Here is a 16,957-nt window from a genome sequence, read left to right as displayed (position 1 = left end):
TTGCTGGAGGCTGAAATTATTTGTGCAATTAAAGGTGAATTCAGGACAGAAACAAAAAGAAGTAAAGCATTATGAACTCTGAAGTGAAATTGATTATTAGTCAAAGTAAGTTTCATCTCAATTAGGACGAGCATTTCCTGAGCAGCAGCATCTCGCATACAGTGCATAGAACAATTCATATTATTTTATTAACCACACTAAAAGCCTTACCAAAGTGCCAATTAAAATGCATAGAAAGGTTCCAGTGTCATGCAATCTATAATACTACCATTACAATAATCTAAGCAGGAGATCAATAATTGTATATAACAATAACTAGATCAGAGGCTCCCAAAAAGATAAAGAAAACCAGAGTACCATCCACATTATGATAACATTCATCCCTGCAGTTCCTAATATTCTCTCAAGCATGGAGGATAAAATAGGACTGGTATCACCCCACAGAACAGTGGCTATAGGATGGAGCATTATTCCCCAATGCTACCTGTTGCGATATCACCCAATGACCCAATGACACTATACCTGCCAGGTAACAAAACAGCCAACAACATGTGTAAAGATGTGATTGGTCAACATAATGTAACCTTATATGGTCAACCATGCCAAATGTAACCTTATATGGTCAACTATACCAAATGTAACCTTATATGGTCAACTATACCAAATGTAACCTTATATGGTCAAACTATGCCAAACATAGCCTTATATGGTCAAATGTACTATTTCCACACACATCACAAATCCCACCCTAAACTGGCACAATAAAAGAAGGGGGCACAGTTTGCTCTGGGCTTCCTCTCCCAAGAACAAGCCTTTGTGTCGTTGTCATCATTGCCGCCGCGAGAGAAGCCCGCCCGGGCAGTCGGTCCGGGCGCAGGCCGCCAGCTGACCCCTCATCCCCGCAGTGGGACCGGCAATGCATCAACTGGTGACCCCGACGTGATCCTCCACGACGTGATTCTTATCTAGGAATACGTTGCCCTGACTCTCATCTTACGCACCGGGTATCGGCACGCGCATCGTAAGTATGGGCTCCTCACTTTCCAAAGCTCTGTCCAAGCATGTGGATGAGCTTCACTCTTTAGTCAGGAAGGCTAATTCTGTACAGAAAATTAACGGCACTACTATCTATCCTCTCTCTCGCAAAAATATTACCTCCTTTCTCCTTTATCTCCAAAAACACTGTCCTGCTTATCCTGAGGAGGGTACTCTCCTACGTTCTACTTGGGAGCGCATCGGGAAATGGATTCATGAACCTCCTCGTGCTCCACCTGACATTATGTGTGCTTAGCGCGCCGTTATGGCTGCACTCAATACCCTTTACCCACCTTCCGATCCTGTCCCTACCCGTTCCATCACACCTAATCCTCCCCCTGATCCTACCTCTTCCGATCCCTGTCCTCCCTCCGCCCCCCTTCCTTACGAACCTACCAAATCCCTATATCCTTCCTTGCCTCCACCACCTTATGATCCTCCCTCAACTCCTCTGCCGTCTACTCCTCCCCCACCCCATCCCCCGCCTACCCTGCCTTCGCTGCCTTCCCCCCGTCTTCCTTCCCCTGTCCATAATACCTTTCAACATGCTCTCGCCACTGGCCAACTCACCGGGGAAGACTTCTCCTGCTTCCCCATGGTTCTTCAAATTCCTCAAGGTGCCGCTGCCGGCGCCGCGCCCATTCCGCACTATACTCCTATGGACTGGGATCTCATGAAAGAACTCAAATCTGCCACTGTTAAGTACGGTCTCAAGTCACCCTACATCCGTACGCTTTTGGAAAATATCTCCAGTAATCATAATATCATTTTCTCTGAGTGGCAGATGATGGCTAATATGCTTTTAACTTCCTCCCAACTTGCTGCATGGCATAACGACTATCGCTTGGCTGTTACTACTGCTGCCGCCAATGGTTTGCCTCAAAATGTCACCCTTGATCATCTCCTGTGTCAAAATACGGTCCAACAACCGCGCCAGGAAATCACAATTGGCGCCCTTGGATATGATATCATGCGCAATGCTGCTCTCAATGCTTTTCGCCGTGTCCCTGATCCCTCGCAACCTTCTCTTTCCTTCACTAAAATTCTTCAGGGACCTTCCGAACCCTACACTACCTTTATCGATCGCCTTTCTGAGGCAATTAACCACCAAATTGATAATCCTCAAGCCCAGGCGGAGCTTCTTTCAAAGCTTGCGATTACTAACGCTAACGCTGATTGTCAAAAAATACTCAAACCGCTTCAATCTGTCCCCCATCAAACTATTGCTGACTATATCCGTGCTTGTCAGGATGTGGGCACAGAGTCTCATCGTGCTCAGTCCACTGCCTCAGCTCTTGCCTCTGCTCTTTCCTCTTCTTTTGTTATGGCTGCCCCACGCTCTGGCAACTGCTTTAATTGCGGTAAGCCCGGTCATTTCAAATCCCAGTGCCGAGCGCCAGGTGGGGCGGCGCTCCACGCGCCGCTCCCCTCTTCCCCTTCTGTTAAACCTAAAACTATTTGTCCTCGCTGTCGCAAAGGATTCCACTGGGCTAGTCAATGCCGCTCTAATCCACCCCCCAATCAACCCAAACCTTCGGAAAACTAATTTCGGGGCCGGCAGCTAGCCCCACCCCCAAGGCCGCGCATTCTCTGCCCTCTGATTCCACCTCTTTCTCGCCCTCCTCCTACCCTGTTACCCTATCTGAAACTATTGTCTATGAGGATCCTGGCTCTGTATTTACTCTTCCTCTTACGGTCACAATGCTCAAACCCCTTCCTCCCTCTACTCCGATCTTATTAATGCCTAATTCCTCACTGATTATCGAAGGAGTCGTTGCTTCTCCATTCTTATACGACTCCTCCGCTCTTAACAACCTCTCTCTAGCCGCAATTGGGGATCGTCCTTTCACCCTACAAAAACATACCATTGTGGCTACTCTTATTATTCTTCCTTCTCCCTCTCCCTCACTCATGGCACTTGATTGCCCTGTTGAAGCTTCCAAACCCCTGTTGACTGTCTCACTGAATGGTCATCCTGTTATAGGACTTGTCGACACGGGCACGGACACTTCTGTCATCTCTTCTTCTGAGTGGCCAACTACCTGGCCCCTTGACCCTTCGCCTTCTGTCCACGGCGTCGGCGGTGCTCAAGCTGCCCAGGTCAGCTCTCGATGGTTATCTGCTTCCACCGCTGGAGTCTCCTCTTCTGCCTTTATTAAACCTTATATCCTTCCCATTTCCTTCAATCTGTGGGGCCGTGATCTCCTTTCCCAATTTCACGCCACTCTCCACTTTCCTTGATCATGACTCTTTCCCTCCCTCTATCCCTCAAATCCACCATTCCGGTGTGGGTGGATCAATGGCCCCTTACCCAAGAGAAATTGACAGCTCTCAAAGAACTGGTTTCTGAACAATTGGCTGCTGCACATATCGAACCTTCCACTAGTCCTTACAATACTCCTGTCTTTGTAATCAAAAAGAAATCCGGAAAATGGCGTCTCCTACAGGACCTTCGAGCCATTAACACCATTATTCAACCGATGGGCGCCTTACAATGCGGTCTTCCAAATCCTAACCTCATTCCTCAACATTTTGATCTGATAGTTATAAACCTGAAAGATTGCTTCTTCTCCATTCCTCTGCAACCCCAAGATAGACTCCTTTTTGCTTTCACTGTCCCTGAATTTAACAACTCGAAGCCTACTAAACGATACCAATGGAAGGTCCTTCCCCAGGGTATGTTAAATTCTCCCACTATGTGCCAATATTATGTAGATGCAGCCCTCCAACCATACCGCAATCTACATCCTTCCTTCCTCGTGTATCATTACATGGATGACATTCTCATTGCAGCTGAAGGCCCAAAAGGCACAGTCGCAAAAACTCTTCCCACTCTTACTAAACTTTTGACTGCAGCAGGTCTCCACATAGCTCCTGAAAAAATACAATCCCATTACCCTTTCCAATACCTCGGCCATAAACTCTTGTTATCTGCTGCTACCCCAGCTTTACCCTCTCTAAATCTTCCTCCCTCCCCCACTCTCGTACAGCTCCAGCAATATCTAGGCACACTCAACTGGGCGCGACCTTATCTATCTGTCACCACGGCAACTCTATCTCCACTTTTCCACGCACTCACCGGCTTAAAGCACCCTTCTGATGTAGTTCACCTCTCTCAAGCTCATTTTCAAGCCCTAACTGAAGTTAACAACGCGCTGCAGACTGTATGGGTCGACCGCTTCCTTCCAAATAATCCCCTCTCTCTGGCAATTCTACCCACCCCGTCCTTGTTTACTGCTATTCTTTTTCAAATTTCCCCCGATTCACCAAAGCGCTTGATGATCATTGAATGGCTACATCTCCCTCACACACCCCGGGCAACTCTTACTCCTCGCCCTTTACAAATTGCCCAACTCCTCCAAAAGGGCAGACACCGAGCCAAGGCTTTGATTGGCCATGACCTTCACGCTATTCATGTCCCCTTCAAATTATCTCAATGGGAACCCCTTTTTCAGGTATCCGATGTATTGCAGGATGCTCTGGAAAATTGGTTCGGCTCTATTTCTTGCCATCTTCCATCTGACCATCGTTTGCAACTTATCAAGACCATTCCGGTCACCTTTTCCTCTCCTATTACTTCTGCTCCTCTTAAGGAATCCCTCACTATTTTTACTGATGGGTCAAAGGTACATGGTGCCTGCGTGTGGTTTACTCAATCCGCATGGCATAAAAAACTCACAACACCACAGGCATCGGCCCAGCAAGCTGAACTGTCTGCCTTTAACCTAGCCTTGGAATTATTCCCTGCACAACCAGTTAATATCATCACAGATAGTTTGTATGTTTCTCAATTAGTTTTACATATCTTTGAGGCATACCTGTCACCTTCCATACAACCATCGTTAATGACATTGCTACTTCAGCTGCAAACACTCATTCAATCTAGGGCACACCCCTTGTTTGTAGCTCACATACGTAGCCACCAACATCTTCCAGGAATTCTTTCTGAAGGAAACCAGGTAGCAGATGCCGCCTGCAAATTACTTCCCATCACTGTTAAAACACCTCAACCCGCCCCCTTGACTGCAGGGGAAAGCCATAGTTACTTCCATCAAAACAAAAAGGCCCTAGTAAAGCAATTTGGCATCACATTGGCTGAAGCAACTGCCATTATACAGCAATGCCCAACATGCAGTTTGCAAGCAAAAAACAGCCCCCAAGGAATCAATCCCAGGGGTACACAAGCATGTGAGGCATGGCAAATGGACGTCACTCAATTTCAGCCATTTGCACCTTGGAAATATCTTCATGTTTCCATCGATACTTTCTCAGGATTTATTATGGCGACTCCCCAAAGAGGGGAGACGGCAAAACAAGTAATAAATCATTGTATTCGGACTTTCACAGTATTGGGATGCCCAAAAATTCTAAAAACAGACAATGGACCTGCATACATTAGTTCTTACTTTTCTCAATTTTGCCATCAATGGTCCATTGTCCATAAGTTTGGGATCCCCTTCAACAGCCAAGGGCAGGCTATAGTTGAACGGACTCACCAAACCCTGAAATTGGCCTTGCAACGATACATGGGGTCCAAAGGCCTCAGTGGCCCCCCTAGCCTCCCGACACTGCAAAATGTGTTAAATGTTTGTCTGTATACGCTTAATTTTTTGAATCTAAATGGCACCCCTCCCTTGTCTGCTGCGTCACGACATTTTACTAAACCACCTGTTCCCACTTCGAGACCACTTGTTTATTATAGACAGTTGCCTGATCCTGAGTGGAAGGGACCCGCTGAGCTGATCACCTGGGGATGAGGCTACGCCGCTATCCAACTTCCTGAACGAGTACTCTGGGTCCCTGCCAGGTGTGTTCACCCGTACCACCGTGACTCCTCGCCCTCCACTCCCTCTCCAACGGGCGCCTCCACTGACCAGGATGAAGATCCTTTTACTTCTTTGCTGCTGCTTCCTTCCTGAAGCCACACTTTCATCATCTCATGACAACGCTCATCGCCCCTACAACATCACATGGACAATCAAGGACGCTTATGGACAAATACTCAACTCCACAATTAATTACACCATGATTTCTTCCTATTTCCCTGAATTATATTTTGACTTTGCTGAAATGATTTTAGGTAAAACTGCCTACTCTCATCCCGCTGATGCCCCTTCCCCGAGCCATAGTATTGTTAAGAGACATCACCTGTATGTCTGCCCAGGACATATTACTGATGCAGACCATATCCACACCTGCGGAGGAATTTCTGATTACTATTGCAAATCCTGGTCTTGTGTCTCAACTGGTCACATTTCCTGGACACCTCCCTTGAAGAACGATCTCATCACACTTACCAGAACCACCCAGGCTATACAATGTATGGCAGGAAAAAACAAATGGTCCAGATGTAATCCAGTAACTGTCTCCTTTACGGCCAAAGGGAAACAAAGTAACATTTGGGACACTGGAGCAAAGTGGGGCGGTCGCATTTATGCCAAGTGGCCTGGATATCATTATGGGAACGTTTTCTATATACAACGCCATGTTCATCTTTCCCCATCCCCACCTGTGGGACCCAATACTAACCAAATCCAATCCGAATTTTTGAAACCCTTAACAAATGCCCAGAACCCACTGGTATCCCTTATTGCTTCCTCTTATGCATTATTGAATAGCTCCCAGGATTCCTCCATTTCCCAGCACTGCTGGCTTTGCTTGTCCTCAACCCCCCCTTTTTATGAAGCCATCGGCTCTTCCCAACCTATCTCCAACTCCACTTCTGATAAAAACTGCCGATGGAGGAATAGCTCTCTCACTATCATGGCCATCACTGGTCAAGGCTGCTGTCTTGGCCACATACCTACTAATTATTCACAATACTGCCTTAATGCCACCCACAAACACAAATGTGAACTTTATCTACCTGAGGAAAGAACCGGCCTTTTGGTCGGAGGTTACAACCAGGTATTCACCACATCCGGTGGCAATATCATAAAACGCCTCCAAGGCCAATTTTTTATTCCTGGAAATAACTCTGTTTGGGCTTGCTCTACAGGTTTAACTGCATGTGTCCACGGAGATGTATTATTGGCAAAAAAATCATTCTGTATTCAGGTTCAGCTACTGCCAAAAATTGATGTATATGATTCTGAAGATTTTATTTCCATTTTAGAACCTCAACAATACCATCTACAAGCCAAACGAGAAGTTGTTACAGCTCTTACCTTATCTGTGCTGCTGGGTTTAGGTGCTACAGGTGCAGCAACAGGCATATCAGCTTTGGTTGTAAATGATAACAGCTTAAGACAGTTAAGTGCCACCATAGATGAAGATCTTAGAGGAATCGAAAAATCCATTCTTGCCTTGCAAACTTCTCTTACTTCTTTATCTGAGGTGGTCTTGCAAAACCGCAGAGGCCTAGATCTCTTGTTTTTGAAACAGGGGGGACTATGTGCTGCTCTTAAAGAAGAATGTTGTTTCTATGCTGATAGCTCAGGAGTTGTCCTAGATTCCATGAAAGAACTAGACACCAGATTAAAATAGAGAGGGAACGAGCTTCACAACATACCTGGTATCAAGGATTATTTAACCTTTCCCCATGGTTAACAACATTGTTATCTGCTATAGCTGGTCCACTTATCCTTCTCTTGTTGGCATGTACCATTGGACCATATGTGCTAGGTCAACTCTTAGGATTCCTTAAAAGAAAACTTGGCCAAATCGATTCGGATCTAACCTCAAAACAAAAGCAAATTAATGCGTTAATAGAGAAAAAGGCCCTCTTGCAATTCTCCTCGGATTCCGATAACTCGGATAATGAGTTCACCAAAAGTGCTGGTAAAGGGGAACCACGAATTCTCATGAACCTATGTCAGGATGAGTCGGAGGACCTAGACTGGACATAATAGTGAGGATAGTGAGTAAATAGCCCTTAAAATAAAATTAAAACAGAGGAGATGTTGCGATATCACCCAATGACCCAATGACACTATACCTGCCAGGTAACAAAACAGCCAACAACATGTGTAAAGATGTGATTGGTCAATATAATGTAACCTTGTATGGTCAACGATGCCAAATGTAACCTTATATGGTCAACCATGCCAAATATAACCTTATATGGTCAACTATACCAAATGTAACCTTATATGGTCAACTATACCAAATGTAACCTTATATGGTCAAACTATGCCAAACATAGCCTTATATGGTCAAATGTACTATTTCCACACACATCACAAATCCCACCCTAAACTGGCACAATAAAAGAAGGGGGCACAGTTTGCTCTGGGCTTCCTCTCCCAAGAACAAGCCTTTGTGTCGTTGTCATCATTGCCGCCGCGAGAGAAGCCCGCCCGGGCAGTCGGTCCGGGCGCAGGCCGCCAGCTGACCCCTCATCCCCGCAGTGGGACCGGCAACGCATCAGCTACCCTTTGAAACAGAATAACAGAATAAGAGAGTTGGAAGGGACCTCGGAGGCCTTCTATCTAGTCCAGCTCTCTGCTCAAGCAGCAGATCCTTTACCATTCCAGACAAGTGTCTGTCCAGTCTCTTCTTAAAAACCTGCAGTTGTTGGAGCATTCACAACTTCTGGAAGCAAGTTGTTCCACTGATTGATTGTTCTTACTGTCAGGAAATTTCTCCTTAGTTCTAGGTTGCTTCTATGTTCAGTTTCCACCCATTGCTTCTTGTCTTCTGGTGCTTTGGAATATAGGGTGACACCACCCTTCTTTGTGGCAGCCCTTCAAATATTGGAACAGGGCTATCATGTCACCCTTATTTCTTTTCACTAGATTAGACATACCCAATTCAGGCAACAATTCTTTATATGTTTTAGGATCAGAATCATTCCCCCAGCCCCCAATCTCCTAAATTAATTTAGGATGGGTTTCAGCAACCTGCAGCTCTGGAGCCACATGCGGCTCTTTGGGCCCTCTGCTGTGGCTCCCTGCTGGGTGATCCTACCACTGGTTGGCCCCGCCCCTCACCCTCCTCTCCCAGTAACTCCTCTCCTGGCTTATGAAGGTAAAACACAAAAAAACAGAAATGAGAGGGAGGGAGGGAGGGAGAGAGACCCATTTCCCAGAGAAAACACTGGGAGCCACAAAACCTGGGTAGGCATGGTGGGGGAGGGGTGTCATGTGACTGGGTGGGAGTGACAATGAGTTGACCATGCCCACCCAGGTTTTGTGGCCCCCAGTGTTTTGTTTTCTGTGGGAAACGGGTCCAAATGGCTCTTCGTATTTAAGGTTGCAGACCCTTGGTCTAGGAGGACAGTGTGAAAGATACTTTTCATATTGTCCAGGTAAGCATCCTTACAAAAATAAGGAACAGGTGAAGACTGTATATCTGCCCAAAAGCGAATCACATTTAAACTTTTATGTAAATGGGAGAGTGTCATAAGAAATGTGAACTGTGATTCATAAGTAGAGCTTGAATTTAATAAGCAGCATTCACTGGAATTCTTTTCATAAGGACCTCTTACCTTTCTATAATGAAACGACCTTATCTACTTTTCCTGCCGGATTCTGTGTCTGTTTAATTTGTTCCAGTCTAGTCTACCAAGAGATAACCAACAGGTGCCATGGTTGATAGCATCAAAAGCTGTTGAAAGATCTAGAAACATGAGCAAGGTTGTGTTACCCCTACTATGCCCTCTCAGCAGAGCTTCCATCATGGTAGATGATAAAAGCTATAACCCAGTTAAACTGCCACCACTCTCAATTATCTTGGTGGAGAATGATAAATAATCCTACCTTATATATAGAAATGAAGACATGACATGAAAGACATGGAAAATATAAGCCGGAACAGTTAAGACAAATTAAAAGACATCTCAATGCTGGGGTAGGAGAAGGCAAAACAACCTTGTCTGAGTCTCTTTGATATAAAAGAGGGCAGGGAGAACCTCTAGCAGGCTTTCAAGATTTTGTCATACCCTACAATAATAAAGTACCATTTCTGGAACCCATGCCTTGTCCATTTCCTGATCTGGACTACCTCAAAGGGCAGACACTACCATTTCCATCAACATATCTTCCCTGGCTAATAGAAGCCAAAAGGGAGCTCCTGGCAGAGACGCTCTATGTGTAACACTTCTTTTGGCTAAAGTATATTTCCAATAAGGAAACATGAGCCTAATTCTGAGGGGCCAGAAAAAAAATAGGGCTTGGTATCACCATTCCAAAACCATGTTTTCTTTGAAGTCTCACTAAATTAAATTAAATTTACTCCATAATCAGCTTCAAAATTGTAGATGAAACCTGCTAAATGGATTTCATCCAAGATGCTCAAGCGTTTCACTCAGATTCATGAAAAATCTTTAATTTTTAATGCAAATTCTGCACAAGACCTCATGTATCATAGCTGGAAGCAAAGCACACAGCAAAGGTCTCCATCAGACTACAAAGGAAAGGAAATTATATACAATTGCTCTTAAAATGTACAAGTTAATACAATGCCTTATTCTCACATAATTCTAATTTTATTCAACCAGTACTGAGGCATACCTGTTTGGCTTAGAAACATTTACATCTATATCTCTAAGAAATGAAAATTTCTATTCAAAAGACAGGAGCCTGCCTACTTCTGTTTCATTTATTCTGGATGAAGCAAAACAATATAAAGCCTTCAGCCAAAATCTATTGAACTTTTTAAGGTTCTCTGCAAGTCCTCTTTAAGTGTCCTGTTCATTTAATTAAATAAACCAGAGACTGGAGAGAGATAAGGAATTGTTATTCCATAGGTTTTCCAAAGGTTCTTGAAAATTCTACATTGAACAAATATTATTATAGGAATATCTTGATGAAGAAAGTTGTTTATTCCCCAAAGATTACTGAAAATGTCCCCTCTTTGCTTTATGTTTTGTTTTAATAAGAAATAGATGTTTTTCACTGAGTATTTTGGGAACAGTAGCCCATCTTTCTATTATGTTTTCCAGTTCTTGATGTTCCAGTGATTAGGATTATTTCCTAATCATTCAAATATAAGCTTGTTAGAATGCAAAATTATCTTATGATTTAAATCAAACTAGGAAACTGAAAAAATATCCCAGAAAACAAGAGCGAACCATTTCAATATTGCTGTCAGTACTACATGGACACATCCATAATATCACCAAGATAATGGACTTGTTTTAAGGAAAACTTTATTTTAATCTGGAATTAATCTGAAATTGAGGACAATTGTAGCATTGGCCTATTCTACTGAGTCCCACAGAGATTGATTATTTACAGTGTATCCAAGGAGTAGGTACAGATTGCATCTTTAAACAATCACATGTGGCAGTTAGTCAATGAATATGTTGATTAATCAGTTAAGAGTGTAATCCCATAGAATTTAAATGCAGAAGTAAATATGCAGAAGTAAATGACTGGTTTCAGTGATAGTGCCTTGACAGCCAGGTTCAGGATTGGAATTCACAATGTATCATTTGCATATCGTGTTTATAAAATATAAAAAATTATTAATTTAAATATTAATATCTTAATTTTTGAGGGGAAATGCCTTCCTAACCCAATTTATATAGTTACTTCCAACATTTTGTAAACAATAGGTAGTGTTTTTCCATTTTTGGCTAAGGTCAACTATAGTATTGATAGTCAATGATGGCATCTATAAAAGAATCAATAAAACTACAGAATGTATTTAAAGATATAAAATGAACTTATCATTTAAAGTAAAACAAACAATCAATATATCTTCAAGGATGTAAATGTTGTGGTTAGCTGGCAGCAGGTGCAGATGGCTGAGGAGAGCGATGACTCTGATGAGGGGCCAGGACCATCAGGGAGTGGACTGCTGCCTTCAGATTGCAGTAGTGACGAGGAGGTTCCCGAGGAGCCTGTGCCAAGTGCACGTGAACGAAGGATTACTTGGAGGAAAGAACAATTACGGCAGCACAGGCAACTCGAGAGTAAGGCTGCAAGGTAATGGCCCCTCCCTCAAGAGGATAAAACAACTTGGCAAGGCTCTTTCTTGTCCGAGCTAATTAGTGGAAAGCAGCCTTCAGAACAGAATTTGTTATTAAACCTTAAAAGGTGGGGGCTAGTGCCTTTGTCTGTGTTTGTTCTTTGGGAACCCAGTTGGGTCAGAACAGTAAATCAGAACACCAAAGCACCAAACATATATTATAGTACATATTATATTAAAACCACAACATTGAAAACAGTTAAAAGGCATTGGATTATGCCTAATGATTAGCAAAACATGTTTCATCATTGAAAAGCTCTTGCTTTTAGTAACTACCTATCTCCAAATATGATCTTGAAGTCTAGGCAGGAAATAATCCTTCAAGTAATCTGATCTCAACCCTTTAAGACTTTAAATACCATCATTTTGAGCTGGGTCAGACTACTCTCATTGTCCAATCAGGGACTAGTTAGGGTTCAGTCCTATCTTCTAAAGCAGCCCAATATCACATGTATAAGGTGATATAGGGCAGCTTTACCTTACACCCTGCAACAGAAATGATGTTAAATATCTGCAACACCATTAAACATCTACATCTGCCTAGTTTAGGTCTCATAGGCAGATAAAAAATGCCAAATCCAGTTTGGAAATCTGGCTGACTGTGTGATAAACCGTATTTTTTAAAAAAGTTACCATAAATAGGGCAATTAGCATATCAACCTGAACTGATAGCATCAAAACTTGGTAAGTAGTGGTAGTGTAACTGCTATTTTTTAAAAAATGAAAAGGATACATTTTCCTGGTTTTTCTCAGTTCTACAAATGAGAAATATTTAGCAATTTATAATAAATAAATATATTAGAAAACACATTAGGAAATCCGGACTCAGACCAACATTTTAGATTGGATCAATACTTTTGAGACTGCTTGATGGAACAAGGAGGAAGAACGATCAAGCCATAACCGGGAATTTGGAATTATGTATTTATGGGTTATAGATACTACAGGTTTTGTCTTATAAGAAGCCTTTCCTATCCTTCAAACACAGGTGGAAGTAACTTCTCTGAAGGAATATGTGTCCTTTGTAATTTAAGTAACCTTTAAAAATTCCTTTTCCTTAGAAATAATATCTGGCTTGCTTGTTGACTTTGACGCTTTTTCAGTTCACTAAAATGTTATCAAACTAATGATGCTTACATCTTTACTGGAAATAAATTAAGCTGGTCTTCTGAAATCCAACTAGCTAATACAAAAAAAAAAAAAAACCAAGAAGCTGGAAAGGTAGACAGTTGAGAAAAAAAATAACACTACATTAATGTAGCATCACAATTCTGTGCTTTCAACAGCTCTTGATGGTTATAGGAAAGGTCACTTCTGTAACCCAGCTGGAACAACCAGACTCTCCAGCCTATAACTAACCTTAGCTTTGGAGCTAAGCTTACATCGATATAAGTACTGCAAGCATTACTAACAAGGCAAGATACACAACTGAGTTAGTGAAAACTTCAGTGGAAGTTGTATAATCCTCAGAAAGAGAAGAACTGCAACAATGGAGTGCTAATTGGCCTACTTGAGGTCTGCTATTCATGTCAACAGAATCACCAGATGAATCCACTTCACTCAGCTATGTTATTTTCTAACGCTTGATATTATCCCTAACAAAATATCCATCCTTATGATCAGCTATTATCTGTAATATGTTTGCTATGCTTCAATGTGCTCTTTAGTCTTTTAGGTATCCCAGGAAGCTGCAGTATGTGCTGCTGTGATGGTTTATGAGTCAGCCTTTGAAGGAAAAAACCAAGAAACTTTGTATCTTGGATCAAAAGACAACAAGGTGTCATTGACTCCCATTCAATCTAACTCCCATTTACCCCATTCAACTCTTAAGGTAGAGTTCTTTTACCATAGATGATCATTTCAATACTGGCTACTCCACAGCATCTATGAGAAAGAAATGCTTCAACAAGTAGAGATGGTCATGGACACAGGGGATGTTGCATGGTATGTTGAACTTAGTTTTCCAGTAGAACTGGAATATTGTGGTCAGGCAAGAAAACAAACAAATGTATCATCAAACAAATCAGAGTTTAGTCAAGTCATGAATGACTAGGCTCAAATTATGCTAGACAATTATGCAAAATCTAGCGCTCTGGAGAAGACTCTGATGCTGGGAAGGTGGAACGAAAGAGAAGAGGATGACCAGCAAACAAAAGGGATGGATTCAGTTGCAGTGGTGATGGGTTCATTATTGGAAGGACCAGGTTAGGGACAGATCATGATGGAGAAAGTATATCTAGTGGTTGCAAAGATTCAAAACTGATCTAATGGCACATAATTAATCAATATCCAGTAGAGCAGTATTTCCTACCCTTGTAATTTTCAGTTGTATAAACTTCAGTTCCCAGAATTCCCCAACAGATATGGCCAATGCTAAGAATTCTGGGAATTGAAAAACCACACAAAGACAGTTCTAAAGGTGCTTTTTCTTTTCTTTTCTTTTTTTAAATTTTTTATTTTATTTTTACTATGTAAAGAAAGAGCAACAGTTTCAATGTCTATATAAACAGTGTGTTGTCTGGTTGCAGTTAATTTGAGCAATAGTCATCATCATCATAATGTTCATTAGTGGTAATCATATAATAACAGTATTTTCTCAACATAATTTTTCAAGAGGCAACTGGACTTTCTGGTTTTTCTCTGAAGAAGTTTTGCTTCTCATCCAAGAAGCTTCTTCAGCTCTGAAGAGAAACTACTTCAAAGAAAAACCAGAAAGTCCAGTTGCCTCTTGAAAAAGCACCTTTGGGACAATCATGACCTGGATGACTGAGAATCTCCATAGTCACAGAAAGGTAGTTGCAAAGAGTGAGAAACACTATAATAAAGCATGAAAGCTCAGGGCAATTTAGGAGTATTAGCCAAAAGGATGTAGCTATTGTTCCCTCCATAGTACTTGCTATTTGAAATGTTACCTCACTTAACTTGATGATCAGTGATACCTGTGATCTAATCTGCTAACCATTTTTATATAAAGAATGGATGATCCTCCAGACATTGCTCAAATCACTCCTTATCATTGGCTATGAGAACTGAAGCAAGAAGAATTGGAGTCCAACCACACTACTAGATTCAGTGGTGTTTCTTACCTCTTTTAGATCAAAGTACTTATAGTATATATACTGGTATGTGCAGTATATATTTAAGAAATGGCTCTTGCATTTCTGAATAGAGAGAGTAATCATTTCTCCCACAATGATTCTTTCAATTAAATTACATTCTGTATTTCTTGTATAGGCCACCCTTCATTTCTCACCCCTCATTTCAATAGTGATTATTTGAAGTGAGGCAGGGAAGGTTTTAAGAATATATATATAAAGTTTATTCATGCCTCTCCAAAAACTAATAAAACAGGGATGCCTTAATTTCTAATTGTACAATGCTTTGAACTTTATTTCAAAAAAGTATTAGAGCACAGTGAAGCACAAACCAAGCAGCCACATCTTTTTCCATTTCTACCTCATTTATACATACTGGCAATAGGAAATGCCAAACTACTTTTGTAAGCCAGCCAAGAAAAACACTGACAGATGATAAAATACCCACTATCAGTTGAGCTTGACTTGAAGGGGAGCTTACACCTTTTGCACAGATTTGCCCTTTGCTTTTTTGGACTAAATCTTGTTGATGACTTTTATGTGCAAAAACTGAACAGCTTAGAACTTTCATCTCATAAACATTCATCTTATAAATCAAAGTACATAGTGCACTTATTTAACACAGTCCTCCATATTTGAACATATATGACACACCTGTTTACTGTGAATGATTTGTATCTTTTAATTCCATGCAAGAAGTAGTAACTTGGCTTTAAGTACTTTTTCCCCCACGAGAAGCAGAATAATTAATGAATGAAACAGACATTTTTCTGCATATGAAACCTGGTGTTCTAACATTTATAGATTGAATTTGTAGGCAGCATTCAACATTCTTCTGTTTTACATTTCACTCTCTATGTCTCTCTTTTCCTCGTGATGCAAATATGGGCTTATAAAATGCGCCTGACAACAAATGGTACACATTCGACTTGGAAACAAAAGAGGCGTCTCCTAGGAAGTATAAATTATTCTTGAAGCCCAACGCTATGATGATTTGAAATTCAGGCCTGCTACACAAAGAAATCAGAGAAACCCACTAAGAAAGGAATATGCTATTTCATTTGACAGCTTCAAAAGGAATTTTAAAGGCACAAAATATCCAGTAGCCCAGGTTAAAAAACAACAACTCTAGACCGACAGGTATAATGTTATACAGTAACAGAGTCAGCCATTAAGGAAGTCATTTCTGGGAGGGGCTGGAAAGCATTTTAATTGCTAAGATGGAACAAGTTTAGCGTTCATGCAGATACCTCTGGCAGGATTATTCCAGAAGATGCACTAGACTTATACCTGTGATTAAAGAGAACCAGCCCAAAGTTCACATGCTGAGCTGCCTAATAAAGAAAAGGGGTGGAGCCCCTCCCAAATTCATATTTGGTGTAGGTCCCTATTGTTTTGTCCTGGTTGTAGAGACACTATCTACAAAGAAATGCTTCCCCCCCCCCTTTCCAACTTGGCTCGAGAGAAGGCCACTGCCGGCTAGAGCCGTGTCCTTCTCTCCCTTCCCTTCCTCATCCAGGTTCTTGAGACTGGAATGGCAGCCTCTGCCTGGGCGTGCCACCTACAAATGGCGTCAGAATCAACCTGTCAGTTCCTGCTGCCCACCCTTCCTCCCGCCGCCCGTTCCGGCCCAGATCCCTCACAACCCTTTCCCCGGTTGATTTCTCCTGCTAAGCCCACCGGGCTTTTCCCAACGCGAAGGAAACGCGATGGTTACTGAGGCAGTATCGAAACGGGTGTTTACAACAAGCGGGTTGGCGGGGGTGGGGGTGGAGGAAAGGTGGGGAAAACGATCCACGGAACCCGCCTCGGGCGAGGGGAAGGCGCTGCACCGTACAGCATTTAGGGAATCCGGCCACGGAAATACCCTCAGTCGCTATCTGAGGGTTTTGGCCGGTTCGGAAGCTCGGGAG

The 16,957-nt window shown here is 42.3% G+C and overlaps 1 protein-coding gene across 1 annotated transcript in view; it reads right to left on the bottom strand.

The window, feature by feature from the left end:
* The window catches only part of ATP9A (ATPase phospholipid transporting 9A), a 102,376-nt gene that overhangs the window by 84,669 nt on the left and 750 nt on the right, over window positions 1–16,957 (bottom strand). The gene's annotated exons all lie outside the window — the stretch shown is intronic.

Source organism: Notechis scutatus, chromosome 3 (genome assembly GCF_049901735.1).
Source record: "Notechis scutatus isolate UNSWTSFEM ecotype Mainland chromosome 3, rNotScu1.2, whole genome shotgun sequence".
NCBI classification, from domain to species: domain Eukaryota; kingdom Metazoa; phylum Chordata; class Lepidosauria; order Squamata; family Elapidae; genus Notechis; species Notechis scutatus.
Note: the sequence above shows the minus strand (reverse complement) of the source record. Positions and strands in the feature narration are given on the sequence as shown.